This window comes from Dermacentor andersoni, chromosome 11 (assembly GCF_023375885.2).
Source record: "Dermacentor andersoni chromosome 11, qqDerAnde1_hic_scaffold, whole genome shotgun sequence".
NCBI classification, from domain to species: domain Eukaryota; kingdom Metazoa; phylum Arthropoda; class Arachnida; order Ixodida; family Ixodidae; genus Dermacentor; species Dermacentor andersoni.
Window position 1 is genome coordinate 87,414,731 of NC_092824.1, and position 17,245 is coordinate 87,431,975.

The following is a 17,245-nucleotide window of genomic DNA, read 5'->3' on the forward strand; positions in this document are numbered from 1 at the left end:
GCTCTGGACTTAATCGCCTTTCGGCTTCGCTCTTCCACCGTGACTTACTGTCTCGTTAACTGATAATCGCATTTTTCCTAAATGATTCCGATTAAAAACTGAGATTATTCTGTACCGGTCGTAAAGGAGTTTGTTTGTTTGTTTGTTTGTTTGTTTGTTTGTTTGTTTGTTTGCGTAGTTTATGCGGCTTACAAGACTTTTGATAGAGCAGTGCGTTCAAGGGCACCGAACAGTGACGCTTCTTTGGAACGCCTACATTTTCTTCTGCTTTTCACTGTCGTCGTACGCAACATCCGACAGCGAACCGACCGCACACTTTCAGGCTGTCTCGTCCCGTGGTTACGACGTCTTCCTCGCAGCCACACACACACACACACACACACACAGTGGCATATAGCGCATTCTGCTTTGGCTGCTCGAAGCGACTATATACGGGAGCGAGACAGATGGGAGACCGACCACAACGCGCCACGGGCTATTCCATCGAATGCGCCGCGCGGCCTCTCCGTGTCTTTGCTCAGGATGAAGAAATAATGGACAGGGATGCGCGACCGAGAGGAAGGCCGACGGGGCGGTGATAAAAGGGAAGGAGGAGGGGGGGTAGAGACAGACAAGAACGCGTCTTTCGCGAAGCGGGGCGAGCTGTGGCAGCAGCCATGGCAGGCCTCTCGGATGAGACGGAGCGAGCCGCATACGCCGCGGAGTCTCTGCTACTGTCTCTCCGAGCGCCGTGTCCGTTCTTACATGAATCGCTCGGTTATGGCGAGGACGCATTACAGCGAAAGCAGTACCAGCGGCAGCAGCGTCAGAGACGGCGGGCGGAAGGAGGGAGGCAGCGGTGGTCCTGCGGACACCGCCGGGGCTCTAGTTATTGGACGCGTGTCTGTGTGTTTGTGTGTCTTTTGCCCCCTCGCCTCTGCGTTTGCCACTGCGTTATGATAAAGCCACCGATGCCGGTGGAGAGATTCGTGAATGTTTTACAAGCGTGCCTTCTTTATGGGACGTTGAATAGGTAAAAAGGAAAGCGCCGGGTATCGCGTCTAGCTCATCTCTCTCCCCCCCTCCTCCCCGCTCGCCTTTTTCCTTTCGCACGCCCTGCTGTCTTCTCCGCTTCTTCTGGGCTTCTTCCTCCTTTCGCTCGCTTGCCGCCGCTGGCTAGCTCCTTTCCGTGACGTAAAGGTTGTTTGTCATTTATGACGAGAAAGAATGCGGCACGCTTGCGCACTGTCGTACGTATGTGTCTGCGCCACGGTCCGTGCTGCGGCGGTGGCGCTCTCGTCGCGGCCGGATCGCGAGTGGAACAAGCGGCCATCTTTGTACAGCCCGTGTATGTACGCGGCGTAGGCGTGTATCGGTTTGCCCTCCTCCCCGTTGCACCTATATGTATAGGTTCGGTGCGGCTTCTCTTGCACTCTCTCTCTCTCTATCTATCTATCTCGACTGCCCCGTGCACGTAACAGCGCAATGCGATTGGTGCGCGTCTCGTGGTGTAGGGTTGGTGGAGCCCAACCGATGGGGGGCGCGCGCGGGCCAGGCGACGTCATCCACGTACGAGGACAAACCAGACGTTAACGACGGCGCATTTGTGGGATAATGAGCGGAGGTCATTTGGAGGTGTGCCGGCGGCTACGCGTACAGCGCCTCGCGACTCTCGCGGGAAGAAGTTATTGGTCGGTTATCGAACGGAATGTATTGGCACTTTGAATGCCGAAGCGACTGAGTCAGGTGCAGGGGCATCTGTGAAAAGAACGCGGGTTGCTACATAACGCGTGCCTAGTATTTATGATCGCACCCGTATCCAATGCGTGTTGGGAGGCAAAACGAAGAGAAGTTACCTAGTTGTCTCGGGGTTTTTGGTTGCTGAAACGGGAGGGCAGGAACGCTGGGGTTCGGGGGAATGAATGGCTGATTCGTTGAATGATCATATATCGCAGCTCACGTGGAAACCATTAATAAACAGCGTTGTGACACAAGTAACTAAATGTTTGGCATTCGCGACACCCTTTGTTCTTCTTCTGGCTAGGATACGATTCTGCGCGCTTTCTCCCATTCCGCGCGAGGTCGCTGTAAAGACGTCGCGAAAACCTCCTTGTTTAGCTTTACTCGAAGTTCGGCGGAGATAATCCTTCTATATCTCCTGTTCTTTTTGCTAGCGCGCACAAACGCCTGTTGTAGTAGATGGAATAAGCTTAAATGCTGGAATGCAGTCAACATTGCCGGCTGTGTTGTCAGCGTGTCGAGGTCGTTTCAAATGTCTTTCAGTGCCTTGTTTAAACTAACGTTTTCATCTAGTGCAGTGAATTGGGCTGATTGTTAACCTGTGCTAACATTTCCTTGTGCGTATAGTTTCTCTTGTAGCGGTTGTCGATACGCTCTATCAAGCTCTCTCGCAATTTTCTTGTACATTTAACAGCGCATACTCGGAAGAGCAGCAGAGTAGCAGTAAAAATTTACTCGCTATCCGAGCCGGGCGAAAGTTAAATTGCGAAGCTGTTAAAAACCACCACTACAACTGCTGATGGGGGGGGGGGGTTATGCAATGCCTTGTTACCTTATAGTAATGATAGCAATGGTAATTTAAAGTAATGGGAGCAATGGTGATTTTGACACCAAACCGCCGCCCATAGTGGTGCTGCAACAACATTGAAATCAGTTGCTAGGTCGGTTCTTTTACATACGAAAGGCTAGTGACGTCACTCCCCGCGTCACAAGCTGCCGTCGCCGCGGCAGGTTGCGCAACAGTAATGTTTACCGGGAAACGTATCCGGGGAGCGGTTCACGTGCTTCGCATTCTTATCAGGAACGCTATATCATCAATTATGTGGTTCGCGTGCTTGTTTTGTGCTTGTTCTTTATTAAAACATATGCTGCTCTGTATGTTTTATGTATGATTCCAAAGAGTGTATGCACTGTTCGACTCACTTTGCTGAGTGGTTGAAGCCTTACGGTGTTGGGAGACACTGCTCCTGGCCCAGCACTGCCGCTGGGATTCGTCTGCGCTTTTGCGAACGGACGCGGATGCGAAAAATGCCGACCACCGAGAGGCTAACTGCTTCGCTGTAAGTCAAGGGATGCAGCAGCTGCAGCCATTGTCATCAATCTCCAGGAAGGTACGCTAGGACAGCTTCGCTTTAAGGCCTCATTCACACAGCCGTCAAACGTTCCCTCGCGTCACCGTCACGGTAAAAAAAGAAAAACAGTACAGCAGGCGCGACGGATCAGTGTATACGAATAGGCGACGGCGGTGGTGCCATCGACAGCAGCACGGTTTTAAAATGTGTTGATTGACAGGTCTCATGTTCGCCTAAACCCAGAGAAATATAGCCTGCATTATATGCATTGAATCTGTCAAACAATGCTATGTTTAATGTTTTCATAAGCTTAGAATAAATTGTTTAATAGCTCATTACCAACGCAATATTGATATCGGCGTTGTCCATGTCGCACATTTAAGCCCCAGCGAAACGCACGGCTCGGTATTCGGTGTCCCTCACGGGGAACGCCGATGTAAACAAAGCAGCAGCCGCTGCTGTTGCCAGCTTCAGCTTTGTGAAATGGCTGTATTTAGCGACGGCTTCTTAATTTCTGATTAGTCCATTTTGTAGGGGCGGGGCTCCGTCACCGCGCCGGCGTCGGAAACGTAAAGCACCGCTCTACGTCTCCGGCGACCGACCCGTTTTTGACGAGACAACGACTCGGAAACCCTCTCCCGCTGGCGAAAACCGATGCCGTAAACGGTGACGCGACGGAAGGTTTGACAGCTGTGTGAATGAGAGCTAAAGCTTAAGTCAGTCTTCGCATCGTCAAAGCGGCGCGTAGACATGGTCATGTAAACGCCGTGCTCTTCAAAATCGATTATTCGCGCTGCCCGTAAGGCTGTTCGTACTCGGCTGGCTCAATCATAAGCAGGCCCTCTCTGCGCTCGCTTACATAATCTCCTGCGCTATAGAGACAGCTGCTACCGGCGTACTCATTCGAGGTCGATTTAAAGGATCCGGCTGGGCAAAGAAGGCATGACGAAGCAGAAAATGAATCAAGGAACCGACCACATACCGTGCAGCTCTCGGCCACGAAATGGAAATCGTGAACCCCTCGCATAGACGCACGACCCCCCCCCCCCTCTCTCCCCCGCGCATAGTATTCACGGCTCCTTCTATTCAGCCAACGCCGTACCCTTTAGGTGGAGGTCAAACGTACGTGTATAGCCTTTCCTGTCCATGTTTCCTTTCTTCCGCAACGCTTTTGCGCTCTCCTTTGCAAAAATCATGTCAAACCAACTAGCCCAACAGCTTACTATGTTATTCTACGAGTAGCGTTTCCTCTCTTTGCTGTGCGTATGTGTTCTTCTCGTTAAAGCAATTATTCAACATTGAGACACCCAATGGTGTTTCAATTAAATTTCAGTGGCCAATATTCAAGACCACTCAACACTCAGCCCAACAATTCTCCAACAACATTTCCACAATTCCTCAATGAAAAACTCAACATTAACCAATGATAATTCAATGCCTTCTAAATATTTTTTTTTTGTACGGCTCTCTTTGCTGTGCGTATGTGTTCTCGTTAAAGCAAATTTTTCGTTCTCCAACACGTTCGTGCGTGAGCATGCAGTTTCGAAATTTGTGGAGAACGTTTTATACCGTAGTTTGGTCAGCGGCGTCTAATTCTTGTCCCTTTGGCTTTCACGAAACGTTCTTTCACAGCTAAAGGCTGGACATTCTAACAGTTGGGGTTGATAGACCGTCCGAGTCGCCGCTCGTAGTTGTCTGTGAATGTAAACACTCCGTTCAGGCGTCCAAGTCGCCGCTAGTACTTCTCTGTAAATGCGACGTTCAGGCGAGCACGATGGCACGGGGTTCCTAGTTGCCGTTCGAGGCTACCGCGGTATTGATTCGACGGCGATTTAAACGGATCCGCCTGGGCGAAGAAGGGACCACGAAGCGGAAAATGAATCAAGGAGCCAAACGTACCGTGCAGCGCTCGGGCACGAAATGGAAATCGTGAACCTCTCGACTATATACACGACCCGTATATAATATCTGCGGCTTCTCTTCTTCAGCCGACGCGTGTGCTATAGGTCAGACCTGTGCGCTGCGCTACTTCGCTTCGCCGTGTGTGCTTCTCTCGTTATAGCGAATTTTTTCGTCCTCCCAGCGCGCTTGTGCGTGAGCATGTAGTTTCGAAGTTTATGGAGAGCGTATACTTATTACCGGTGTTTGGTGGCACCGTGTATGTACACTTTTTGCTGTAGATACCTTCGCGTGTGCGGTCCGTATAGAAGGAGGGGGGGAGGGGGGTGCTGTTTCGGCCACGCGGTTCTTAACGAACGAATTACGTATATAGCGTCGGGGTGCCCGCGGTGTCAAAGTTGAGTGAACCGAAAAGCCACCGCGCGGCCGGGTTAATAAGCCGTGACATGCGCGCCTGAGCCTGCAGCTCCAAGTCGCGACTTACGTTAAGCGGTTCTTTCCACTTCTTTTATTCCTTAGTGCCTCTGTCAAAGCGCCGGGCTGGCTATAACGGCCCTAATGCGCGATTTTCAAGCCAGTTTTCTGGCTTCCCAATTTATTTGTTAATTGTTTTTTTTACTTGTTCTTTGTACGCTGGCACAGTCACTTGAAAAGGGAGCCCGAACACACGCACACAAAGAAAGAAAGAAAGGAAGGAAGGTCAAATAGATATTATGCCTGTATAAGCATTGCTGGTGGTTTTTATTACCATAAGGCCGGTAGACTGCGATAAGGCTCATTCAAAGCTAACCTTAACATTTCTCTGCTAGTGCGCAGAGAGGCTTTGAAAAGTAATAGGACAGGCGTTTAGAAGAGGGCTTTCCTTTTGTCGGCAGGTTTTCACATACGACACTCCTAACCTCTGTATTCTGATATAGGTCATGTGATACGATCATCTCCTTTTGTATAACGGCGCCGCTCGTCGAATGAAAAGGACAGTGTGCTACACTAACTCTCCTCGGAGATTCTTACGAAGAGAAGTCGCTTTATAAGAACGCTCCTCTACTCCCGTGCATTCGAGTAAGCGATGCAATCATCTGTTCACAAACTCTTAGCTCGCAAATCACTGTAAGGTGTCACTGATACGCAGTAACCGCTGAAGACCGCAACATACTGGAACATATGTTCGCAACAAGATGAGGATTGTGTCTGCTGCAGCTATAACCTGGAGATCACTCACCACATTGTCATGGAACTTGCACCTTCGGCAAGCGCTTGGATTTAAAGTGGATGCAAGCATCAACCGGCCAGCAGTCGAGATAAGCGAGGTACGTTTAGAGTATTGGCGAAAAAAAAAGCAGGGAAGAGATTGACACGACCGGAATCGTTACAGGCATAGGTAGCGCGGTACAAGGTAGATAGAGTTTTAAGGAACATAAAAAAAAGACTGAGGGGGAGATGTAGAGAAAATGCTAGAATGCGGAAAGCATGCATAGAACATATCTGATTAACTCAAGCAGGCTAGCTTACTATTTGTCACCGCCCCTTTACAAAGGGGGTGTCAATAAATCATCGTCGTCGTCGTCGAGCATCAACCGGGGTGCTACTTCTGCACATCGGCAAATTCCGCCATATCGCGGAATTCGCCATCTTGTCAGCTCTAGTTGGCCGAGAGGACTGCTGCGGCCTCTCTGACTGGCTCGAAATACCGCCGTTACACAATTTGACAATATGGCGGAATTTGACGAGGTCCCAGAACAGCGATCCCGCAGGAACGTTCGGAAACCTGACGGATGTGATTCAGCATTTTCCGAGAAAAAAATTAAGCGGGTTGGGTGGGTGAGGGAAAAAGAGCGTCACAGCGAGTGCGCGCAGGAAGTTTGTTGGCGTATAAAGTTCGAGCCGGCGGGCGGGGGCGGAACGGCAACCGTGCGCGCGTGCGGCGTGTATACAACGCAACCGTCACACGGGAATGTCGGTATGTCGATCGGGTACGAAACAAAAAATAAAGTACGTAAATGAACTTCGTCCGAGATGTATAGATATGCGGGTTCACGTAGTTTTCTCTTGTTTTGCCGCGCCCTCGCTCATTCTTCTTCCGGCGACCGATATGCGCGGCGGCTGGCGTACTGCCGGTGGTGGTGTCATCACATCCCGTCATTGTCGTTGTTCTGGGGGTGGGGGGGGGGGAGCCGCACTGGTACGTATATACAGTAATATGCACAGCACTGCGAAGAGAAGCGTGCAAAGTAGACAAAGAAGAAAAGATAAACGATACTGAAATATAATAACTCACGGAGGACCTCGAGGGCGTATAGGCACGCCGTATGCGCGCGTGGGACTTAATGATCTGGATTTCCTGTTGATCGGGTCGCCCGCGAAATCGTTGGCCTGTGAAACGATGTACGCGTACAGCGGGGAATAAAAGTTTCCGCACCGCGCCAGCGGACGACACGCTGAATTCCGTCGAATTCAGCGCGCACAACGAGAGATTCTCGAGCGAGGAAACTATGTTGGACCTCCTCAGAGGTTGCGCGTGCATGTAGGCCATGGCAAAGTTCAGCGTTTTCAACAGCCGCCGTGACCAAGTGAATGGGACGCCCGGGTGCTATAGGCTTCGGGGGCTGCGTGGTTCTATCGCCACCGCTGCATGCACACCCACCGGCCTTTAAGACGGATACAAGCGACCCCTGATCAGGCGCCCGATTTCCAGGGGTGCGTTGCTGTCAAGAGTAACAACTGCTACAGACCGCTATGCTTGCTGGGCAAGAACCTAGAAAAACAAAACACCAAACAACTCGCAAGAAAAAGAGTCCGGCGATCCCATACCGCCAACTTCCGAACAGGGGAGGGAGGGGTGCTTCCAGACGCGTGGAACTCTTGCCGATCACCAGATCTGGACTGTACTTGTACCAATTGTACCGGCAGCGGCAGAGGCTCGACTATTTCAGCGAGCCTGTGGGTGACAGACGATCACTGCCGCCGGGTGCCTACCGGTAAAGGTGTGGTAGAAATAGACGAGTTCGCCCCGAGAACTGGCCACCGTACAGCTTTTCAGTGGATTCCTGGGCATGACTTGACCGTGATCTGCTATGCTTAACCAACTACCCCAAAAGTCGGTGCTCTTGAACTTCACTTCTAGAACATCGGGCTCACTTTCTTCACGTCTGTATGTAGAACCTTCGTTCATCGCTTCCCTGATGGTGAAATCGCTTGTATTGTCGACTCTTCACTCTGTCCTTATTTGGGCGGGCTTTACCGTGATCTTCCATGAATGGGGGAGTAACTCTTGTCGTTCGTCCTTAGGTTGCTCTCTTTCTGACCCGGGACTAAACAATTACTCTCCGAAATTTGCACTCGGCACTCTCTGCAGTAGTTAGTCCCCGGAAAGGCGGAACCGCCCTGTTTAGGGCTAACTGTCCGGTTATACTTTCGTTGAACGTTCGTTGAACGTCCATTGAACGTTCGTTGAGCGTTCGTTGAACGTTCGTTGAACGTTCGTTGAAACGAGCACCGGGTTCGCTCCGTCGGAACGCCGCGTTACGCGCGTTTCGCTCGCCATTCGATGTCTCCGCACGCACGTATACGTATACCTATAGATATATACACGTGCTTCCGCCGCCGAGCGCCCTGGTCGGAATTGAGGTTTGCGGCGGGCTCACCGCAGGAAGCGTGAACTGGATCGTCCGTGCATTGTATGCAAAGCTTGCCCACCGCGGTATATAACCTGTGCAGGTACACGAGTATACCTCGAGGATATATGTATATTTTGTTTTGTCTCCCGCTTTTTTGTTTCGTCGTCGCCTGCGCCTTCTCGCGTTGACGAATCTACGTTCCCGTACATCCATATTCTTTCTCTCTCGCACGAACGCCACGACGATTTCCAATTGCATGCACCCGCCGCGGCCACGCATGCTGGAGCGGCATTCCGTTTGAGTGCCTCCTCCTGTTCGCTTTCTCATTACGAGCTCGATTACAGACTTCGTTGCTATAGTTCTCTTATTTAGTTTTTTACGTTCTGCGTCCTTATTATACGTGCACCGCTCGCGTGTGTCGATCGCGTACCTGTTTCACACTTCCCGCGCTGTAACGTCAGTTCACGCGGCTTCCGACTCGCGACCTCGTCGACACGGGCGTTATTATAATGCGTTCGAGCCCCGCCGCCGCCCGATGACGACACGTATAACGCGCCTCCGGTTTAGTCCGGAGTCTCTGCGCGAGCACATTTTGCTTGCTTTGTATACTGCGCGCACGTGGAAAGCACGGTTGTTGCACAAAGCGACAAAATTGTATGCGGCGCTGTAACTTCCAGCCGCCTTGTCGTTTACGAGAGGTCGCCCTTAATAAGGTACCTATAGCGAAAAAAGAAACAAAGAAAGTCCTTGTGTGATTTTGGTGGTTTGCGCGCGTTACTGAAGACACTTCGCCGGCAGGTTAGCAGCGGGTGTGCGGCCGCTTTGAGACTTTGCGCGATTCATGCCTGCACGTTTGGGTGTCGTTTTGTGCTTAAACGGCTCGCGGAACCTCTGAGCATATACGAGGGAACGTCCTTTGTGTCCTCGGTATATTGCGAAAGTATATAGTTCACCCACATTGATGTTTGCTATCTGCCCTATGCCATGCACGTATCTGTGCTATATATATATATATATATATATATATATATATATATATATATATATATATATATATATATATATATATATATAGTGTGTGCGTGTGTGTGTGTGTGTGTGTGTGTGTGTGTGTGTGTGTGTGTGTGTGTGCGCGCCGGTAGATGCGCAGCTGGCCGTCTGACTTGGAACGTACACGCGTCATGATTTGCGTCCTTATATACGGTAGATGCAAGTACTTGGTGGAGTATAGAGTGCACCTAAATTTTTAACAGGAACACGTTAGTGAAGAACACACGCCAATTCTTTCTGTTTTCATTCTGCCGAGTGTTAACACAATCTCCCGGATTGGAAGCAAGCCCATGATCTGTAGTTGGTGGCGCTGCAGCAACTGTCTACGAACCCGCATGCAGTGCGTTAACGTATATGGCTTCAGACGGCGCTTGGATCTACAATGTCAACAAAAAAGTGAATTGAAATAAATTGAATTTTATTTTTCGGCAGCTATTCTCGAGTTATGCATAAAAATAAGTTTGAACTCATAGTCAGAGGCTATAAGGGCCATTTGAATATGCTCATTTGCGGAAACAGCCGCACACTAAACGCGAGTAAAAAAATCATTTAGATAACATAAAGAAAGGAGGATAGCCGCAAGTTAATGTTTTCCTTTTAACAGTGGAGCGAAGTGCACATAATAGTTGCTGTTACGTATTAGTGCGTGGCCTCTACACGCGGGACACAGGCCATCACTGCCAACTTTCAGAAGCACTTGCTTCTGCATTAGAAGCACGAAGGTTTCGAACTCTGCACTATGCTCTGCTCTCAGTCGGCAAAGCAAACTGCTCCGCTTTCAAAGAAAGGTACGCCACAGTTGTTTATTTTTGTCTAATTGCGCAGCCCGTTATCTCATCGTATATGCGTAATATACATGCGTTGCACCCAATGACCCTCCAAAATGCACGTGCTGCCAAGGCCTCGCTGCTGAATTGCGTCCTTATATATACAACGTGCGCGCGCGCTATTGTGTTCTCACGTGTACCGTTCGTCGGTCACATTAAGCATAAGCCAAAGCAGTCGGCCGAGTACGCCCGTCCACTCGCCTGTTGTAAGAAGAAGGAGTGCCTCGTCCCTTCTGTTCCTCGAGGAGGAAGACGGCGAGAAAGCATCCCGAGCTTCTCTCCCCGTAGAAATAGCGAATATTTTAATGGAGAGCGAGCCATAATTATTAATTCAGTGTTCGTACAGATTCGCTACGGAGACTCACATATAGAGCCGATGATTAATGACACTTACTAAGCGGTCTGCACACTACCGCGCGACAAACCGCGACGCAATTAACGACTGTCGTACTTTTTTATCGCATTAGGTGCACGAATTTCCAGCTCGTGGCGCATACCACATGTACTACATTCCTCAAATTCCTACAAAAAGAAAAAAAAAAGGTAGAAAGTAAGAAAACAGTTGGACACCAGAACGTGCACAGACTCAACAAACGTGGCAGGTGACTGCTCCGCTGGCGCCGCGGATCGCAATGCTACACGAATCCCTTGCTTATATCCCCAAACCCGCGCCGCGCTGTCTATAGTATAGCATTCCTTTCGCGAGCAAACGAGTTGCTGCCTTCGTCTGTTTTGAGGCGAGGCAGCTATTGGCATATGCCGGCATGTACGCACGCGATAGCAAATTCGACTAAACGCGCCTAGGCGCGATAATCATAATTAATTGCTTTTTTTTTTTCTCTTCTCCTCGATCAAGGAGATTGCTTTTGACGCTTCGGTATGATCGTCACGCGGCCTGCGAACGATCTCTGTATTTTTTTTGTCCCGCTTCTCCGGCCAACCGCAGAAAATAATAACGAATGAAAGGTTCTTCGGGGCGCGCGGAATAACAAGACCTGACTCTAATGAACTGTTGCTGCTTGCTGCACACGAAGAGGCTTGGTAGGAAAGAAAACAGAAGGTAAAAAAAGAAGAAAGAAGGTAGAGAAGTCTAGAATGAGGTTCTATACGGTGTGTTATATGCGCGCGTGAGGAGGTGTGTATGAAATATCGAGCTCGGCCCGGCTGGCTGCCGCGTCTGGCTGTGCCCGTGCACTATCCCAAAGTGACCGTGGGCGCCATGCGGTCAAACATTCTCGGTTGGGCCGCGGGCCGCCGTATGCGCACGCCAGCGCAGTGAGTGCGCGCTGGATACACGCTCGAAAAGCAGCCCGATCCACCCCTTCCCCACTTCGATGGCACCCCCTCGCCCCCCCCTTCCTCCCCCCCCATCTCCGTGCTTCCTTTCCCCCTTGCGATCCCCGTCTATTCCGCCCCTCGCACGATGCTAATTGATACCGAAGCGTCCGCCCGGTCTAATAGCATTGCGTCGGCACGCTTCGCCGGTTTGCGCTCCTCCGAAAAGCACCACGTGACGCGTCTTTTCTTTCTTTCTTTCTTTCTTTTCTTTTTTTTTTTTTTTTACGTGCGCGCTCAGCAGCAGCGGTCAGCTGTGTGTATTACTGCCGCGGAGCCTGTTCCAGCTTTCGAGGTTTTTATTTCTCCCTGCGTTTGTCCGCTCTTCTTTTTCTGTTTTTGTTACTTTGAGTTTCGCTTTTTTTTACTTCCATGTAGCATCCGTCTATTACTGCCGCATCGCCTCGCGATTCTTTTGTAACCCACGTACGGAAGCGCGCAACAGAGCGCCTCCCCCCCCTCCTCCTACCCCTTCTCTTTCCAGCTCTTCGTTTGTACGTGGAAAACACGTGGCCTGGGAGAGAGGGCCAAAAGGCGAATGAAAAGCCTGTTTTGCTCTGCGAGGTCCCGCAACCCGATCACGTTCTTCCTTCTCCTATAGCCCTTTTCCTATATGCGAGACTCGTAAGCTGCCTTTTTTTTTCCTTTATATTTTTTTTCTTGCTGGGGAGAAAGCTGTCCGCTCTGGTTAGCTCGGATACACGTCTTGTTGGTAAGGAAAACGTATCAGGGCCCCCTTTGTTTCGTATATTATTTTCCTTTCTTTAGGGCGAGCTTGAGAGCGAGAGTGATTGGAGTATATAGTCCACCGATGGTGTGTAGCGAGACCTCGCTTGTGACGCGTTTGCGTGTTTACTGAAAACCTCCGCGCATTCACCGGCACCCAGCATTCGAGAGAGGAAGCTGCACGCTCTACGCTGCAGGTGTTGGCCAACCGAGTTAGGATTATCCGTCTCTTGGCTTATTCGACTGGTAGTTTCGGAGTTTCAGTGTGCAAAACAACATCTGAGCTATACGTTGCGAGCACGAACGGACTTCGATGACGATAGTCACATGCGCCCTGCTAGCGCCTATTTGATCTGCCTGCCCTTGTAATGAAGGTTGGAAGCGGTCTCTCACGACTTCTTGTAGCGCCGCCACAATAGTTTGGCACAACCGCTCGAATGTCTCATCAGTGTGCTGGCACTTTGCTCGCAAGATGAACATGTATACCAACATGCACACCATTCAGGTAACTTGGAATTCGGCCAATTACGTCTTCAGGCAGTGAGTGTACTGTGGTTACTTCTGCCACCTATTATTTTCATCTTGGAGTATCCTATATACGTCCAGGTTTGAAACGCGTTTTATGTTTGGTGCGAATATTTGCACCCATAAGCTGCCACCTCACAGCGCTCCTTAAAGGCCCCTCCCCCCCCCCCCCTTCACCTGGTGTGGGCATCTTGAGCTGACAAGCGCAGAGCCTACAGTGCGCGATAGCGATCGTGTCTGCAAAGTATTACATCGCTACGCGCCGCGGAAAGGACTGAAATTTCAAACCGACCGCCGTTTTCCCTTCTCCTCGCGGCCGCCGCGCTCCAAGCGGGATGATGACGTACACGTGCTAGCGCGCCTACGTACACGTGTTCGTGCTGTGACGTCACTCGTGGTGACACGTGACTTCGATAATTATTCAAAGCAACATCTGTTATTTGTGTAATATGTTGCTAGAATAGACGAATTAAAGCTTGGAGAAAGAATAAAGCACACAAACCGAATGTCTGCGTGTTTTTGTTTTACTTCGCATCGCAGCAAGAGAGATATACTTTCGTTTCGTCTGCTTGTTCCCACGTCGTTCAGTCGCGCGCGCAGGCACCGAAAATGCATCATTTTCTAGCATGTTCCAGCGCGGGATCACGCTCTGCGATCCGCTTGTGTCTGCCTCAGTACTCGTGTAGTACTGACTTACACCGCCAGTCAGGTGTCCTCGTGCACAGCGCGCAAAATCTCGCGCTGCGCGAAACGAGACAATCACATCAGCTCGCGCCCGACGCCGTCAGCGGAAGTGCGCCGCGCCGGAAAAAAAGTGAGGAGAAAAGAAAAATGGAGGCGGGGCCCTTGACGTATGCGTCGCTCGATCCTCGAGGTCCGGTATGGGAGAACGCAGGGAAAGAATTTCGCCTGCGGAGGCTATAGACGGCGCAAGTGGAGAGAGAGTGTTTCTTTTGGCAGTGGCCCACGCCTCTTGAAGTCATTGCTTCGCGGCACTGAAATATTTCTATCTCGGCGATTAATGAGCCGACATATTTTTATTTTTTTTGCGCGCAGAACGCTCTCTAGAAGACACGTAACAACTTCTAGCGTATAACTGAAGTTTGTTCGGTGGTCTGGTGAGGGGCCCTTTAATATCTGCACCCGGATATTATTTGTCCGCGTGACCAACTATTAGCTCGCAGGTCGTCACCTTCGAGCAAAATAAGGCTATAGTTATGTTTCATGAAGCATCTATGCAGTAGAAATGGCCCACGTGAGGCATATATTCGACGCGTAATATGCGTCACACATATTTTGGCTTCCGCGAAACAGCGCCGCTTTGTTTTTTTTTTATGTTACGGGAGACTCGACAAACAGTGCGAGCGGCACACGCTCGGTGAATGCCTACGGAAATCCGTGCTGCACGGAAGCACGCAAAGACAAACGGACAATCAAACAAACACGCACAAATAAATGTGCTATAAAGAATAGCAAACTGCGGCTGTAGCTAACAAAGTGAAGCAAAATGCAGAGACAGGGAGCCTACTTCATTGGATGATGAGAGTAGAGGCTGGGACCCATTGCCACCGGCACAAGTTAAGCGTGTCCATGAATTATGGAACGCAGCAGGTAGGTATACGTATACGATGAGCGCTCATGGGAGTCCCAACCGATTCGAAAGCGTGCTAAAAACAGCAGTGAGTGAGCGAGTGAGGGCAAAAGCAAGGACGTGGGACGGAGGGGATGTAGGATCGCGTCGGTGAGCCGTTCCAGTGCCGTAGTATCCCTACAATGCCTGGCGTATCATATGTGCCACGCTGAGTTTGACACCCCAAAACTTTGCTTAAGCACGGAAAACTTTACGCAGAGTCTGTAGCGTTTTTGATACGCTGGCGCAACCTTTCAGTCGTGGGTAGTTCAGCAAACCACTTATTGAACTTAATTATCAAACCACCTCATTTATTACTGAATAACAATAAAGTTTTTGAATTGAACAACATTTAATTGATTTTTGTGCAAATGCACTCCTCTTGGTCATAACTAAAAGTGAACGAGTTCTTCTAATTTTACTTGATCTAGAACGATGTTTGGGGCGCCGCTACACAGTTGAGACTGCCGTGTCTGTAAAGTAATGCGAATCACAGAACTACAGCGCCCTCTGTGCGGCTCTAGGACGCGAAACGCCATCACTTAATAATATTAAGTCTGAAGAGGAGAGGTCGACAAGGGAATGATGCGAAATAAGCGGCGTCGCGATATGGGGAACTTCTCACAAGCCTATCGCGTCGGGGCTTCAAATCTAGATGAAACGCACCTACGTGGAGACAACGCAGAAAGCCGGACAAGGAATAGAGGCGAAGTGGAGAGGAGGAAGGGGCGTCGCGGCGAAGAACGTGAGAGACAAGAGTACGAAAGGACCGACGCGTAGGAGAAAATCAAAAAAAGAAACGAAAGAAAAGGAAAGCGCGTTGTCCCGCGAAGGGTTATATTGCTGGTCGCATCCGCGCTTGCGCGCGCTATGATTGGCCCCGTTCTTCAGCGGTGCCCCGGCTAATCCAATCAGAATTCTGCGCGACTGAGTCGAAATAACCCCCTCGGGTATTACGGCGGCTCGGACACACACGACGGCAGGGTGTAGGATAGTGGACGCGGGGCGGTGTACGTCTCTGCTGCTTAGACGGCCGAAAACGCGCGACCGAGAGGAAAGAAATGTGGAAATATACCGAAGACGGTCGGGAGAGAAAAGGCGAAGACAAACAGGGCTCGGGATAGCTCCTCCGTATAGCCCTGAGATAGAATAAAGAAAGACAGAGAGACGGAAAGAAATAGTTCAGTGACAGCGAGTCAGGAGATGATATCCTGTTTCATCACTTTCCTCAGCGCCCCCCCCCCCCCCCCCTTCATTCGTCTTGGATGCTTATACTTCACCCCGGTCAGCTCTTGGTGCTATTTCTTTCGTCGGCGAAGCTGCCGGCGTGATCGTCTTTCTCTCATCCCCCCCTCCCCCCCCCTTATTCTTTTCGTCCTTCTTACGGCCCGTTGTCTTGCGTGACGCTGCGTTGCGCTTCGGCCCAGAAGCCGACGGTTTCGTTATGGGAGTAGGCGACGATAATTACTGTAGGTGCTCGTCGGGGGCCCGCGGAATGCCTGCGCTGTTTGTCGTGGACGACGGTGTTCTTCTGCCGTTTCCCTTGCCCTGCCTGGCTCTCTTTTTGCCTGCGTTCAGAGCGAGGAGTACGCGGTTCGCGAGTTCGGTTTGGCTCGTGCCGCATACTCGAGCGAGGATTGTTAACTGGAATGACGCCATTGCCGCTAACAGTTCTCTTTTTTTTTTTTTTTTACTTGTTCTGCTATTGTAAGAAGTGGAGTTACTGCGCTAAGACTCACGGACAACACAAGCAGAAAAAGGAAGACTACTTTTTCTATACTTCTGTTGTCCGTGTGTCTTAGCGCAGTAACCCCAGTATTAGAAGATGAACTTCCACCAACTATTCCAACTTGCCGCTCTACCACTCTGCTGTAAGAAGTTGAACTGACAAACCGGGAGCCTGCATGGAGGCGCGTGGTGTATAGGTGAAACGGAATGTTGCATCTCTTCAGAACGCTCGTTATGGTAGCAAACTTTGGAGACAAGTGAGTGAAAACGATATTGCACTATGAAATATAGAGGAACTATGGATTTGCACTCGTAGTAGACACATATCAAGGGCAGCGTTAGTGAGGGATATAGATGGAAAAAGGAAAGGCAGGGAGGTTAATCACGAAAAAAAGTCCGGTTGCTATCCTGCGAGGGCAGCAGGGGGCATTTGAAGAGATATGAGAGGAGAAAGATTAGTTTCGAAACGGAAATTGTGACCCGGCACACGTCAGTGTCGCAGCATATCTTACAGGCGTGCAGCCTTAGCTGAGAGCTAACCAATGATTTCCACATGCAATGCTAAGCCGATTATGGAATCTTCAGAGAGGTCACTCAAACCAGCTGTAAAAGCTTGTTGCGTCAAGACCGTTACAAACATCGAGAGTGCTCCCCGCCGGCTCTGCCTATAAGTTAACTGTAAATTATGTAATTCACTGTGGGTTTTAGCGTTTGATCGCTGGCACTTTAATGTTCCCAACATTTTGTATTCTTGCCAGATGTACTCGGTCCCTGCTAAATTTGTCCTCGTCGAGTCTTCTTCTTGTGCCTATGAGTAGCGGTTGAAAATCGCTTGCAAGC

General features: G+C 50.2%; 1 protein-coding gene across 2 annotated transcripts in view; it reads left to right on the top strand.

Annotated features, from left to right (window-relative positions):
* LOC126517416 (uncharacterized) overlaps positions 1-17,245 on the top strand; it is a 371,746-nt gene that overhangs the window by 73,540 nt on the left and 280,961 nt on the right. The gene's annotated exons all lie outside the window — the stretch shown is intronic.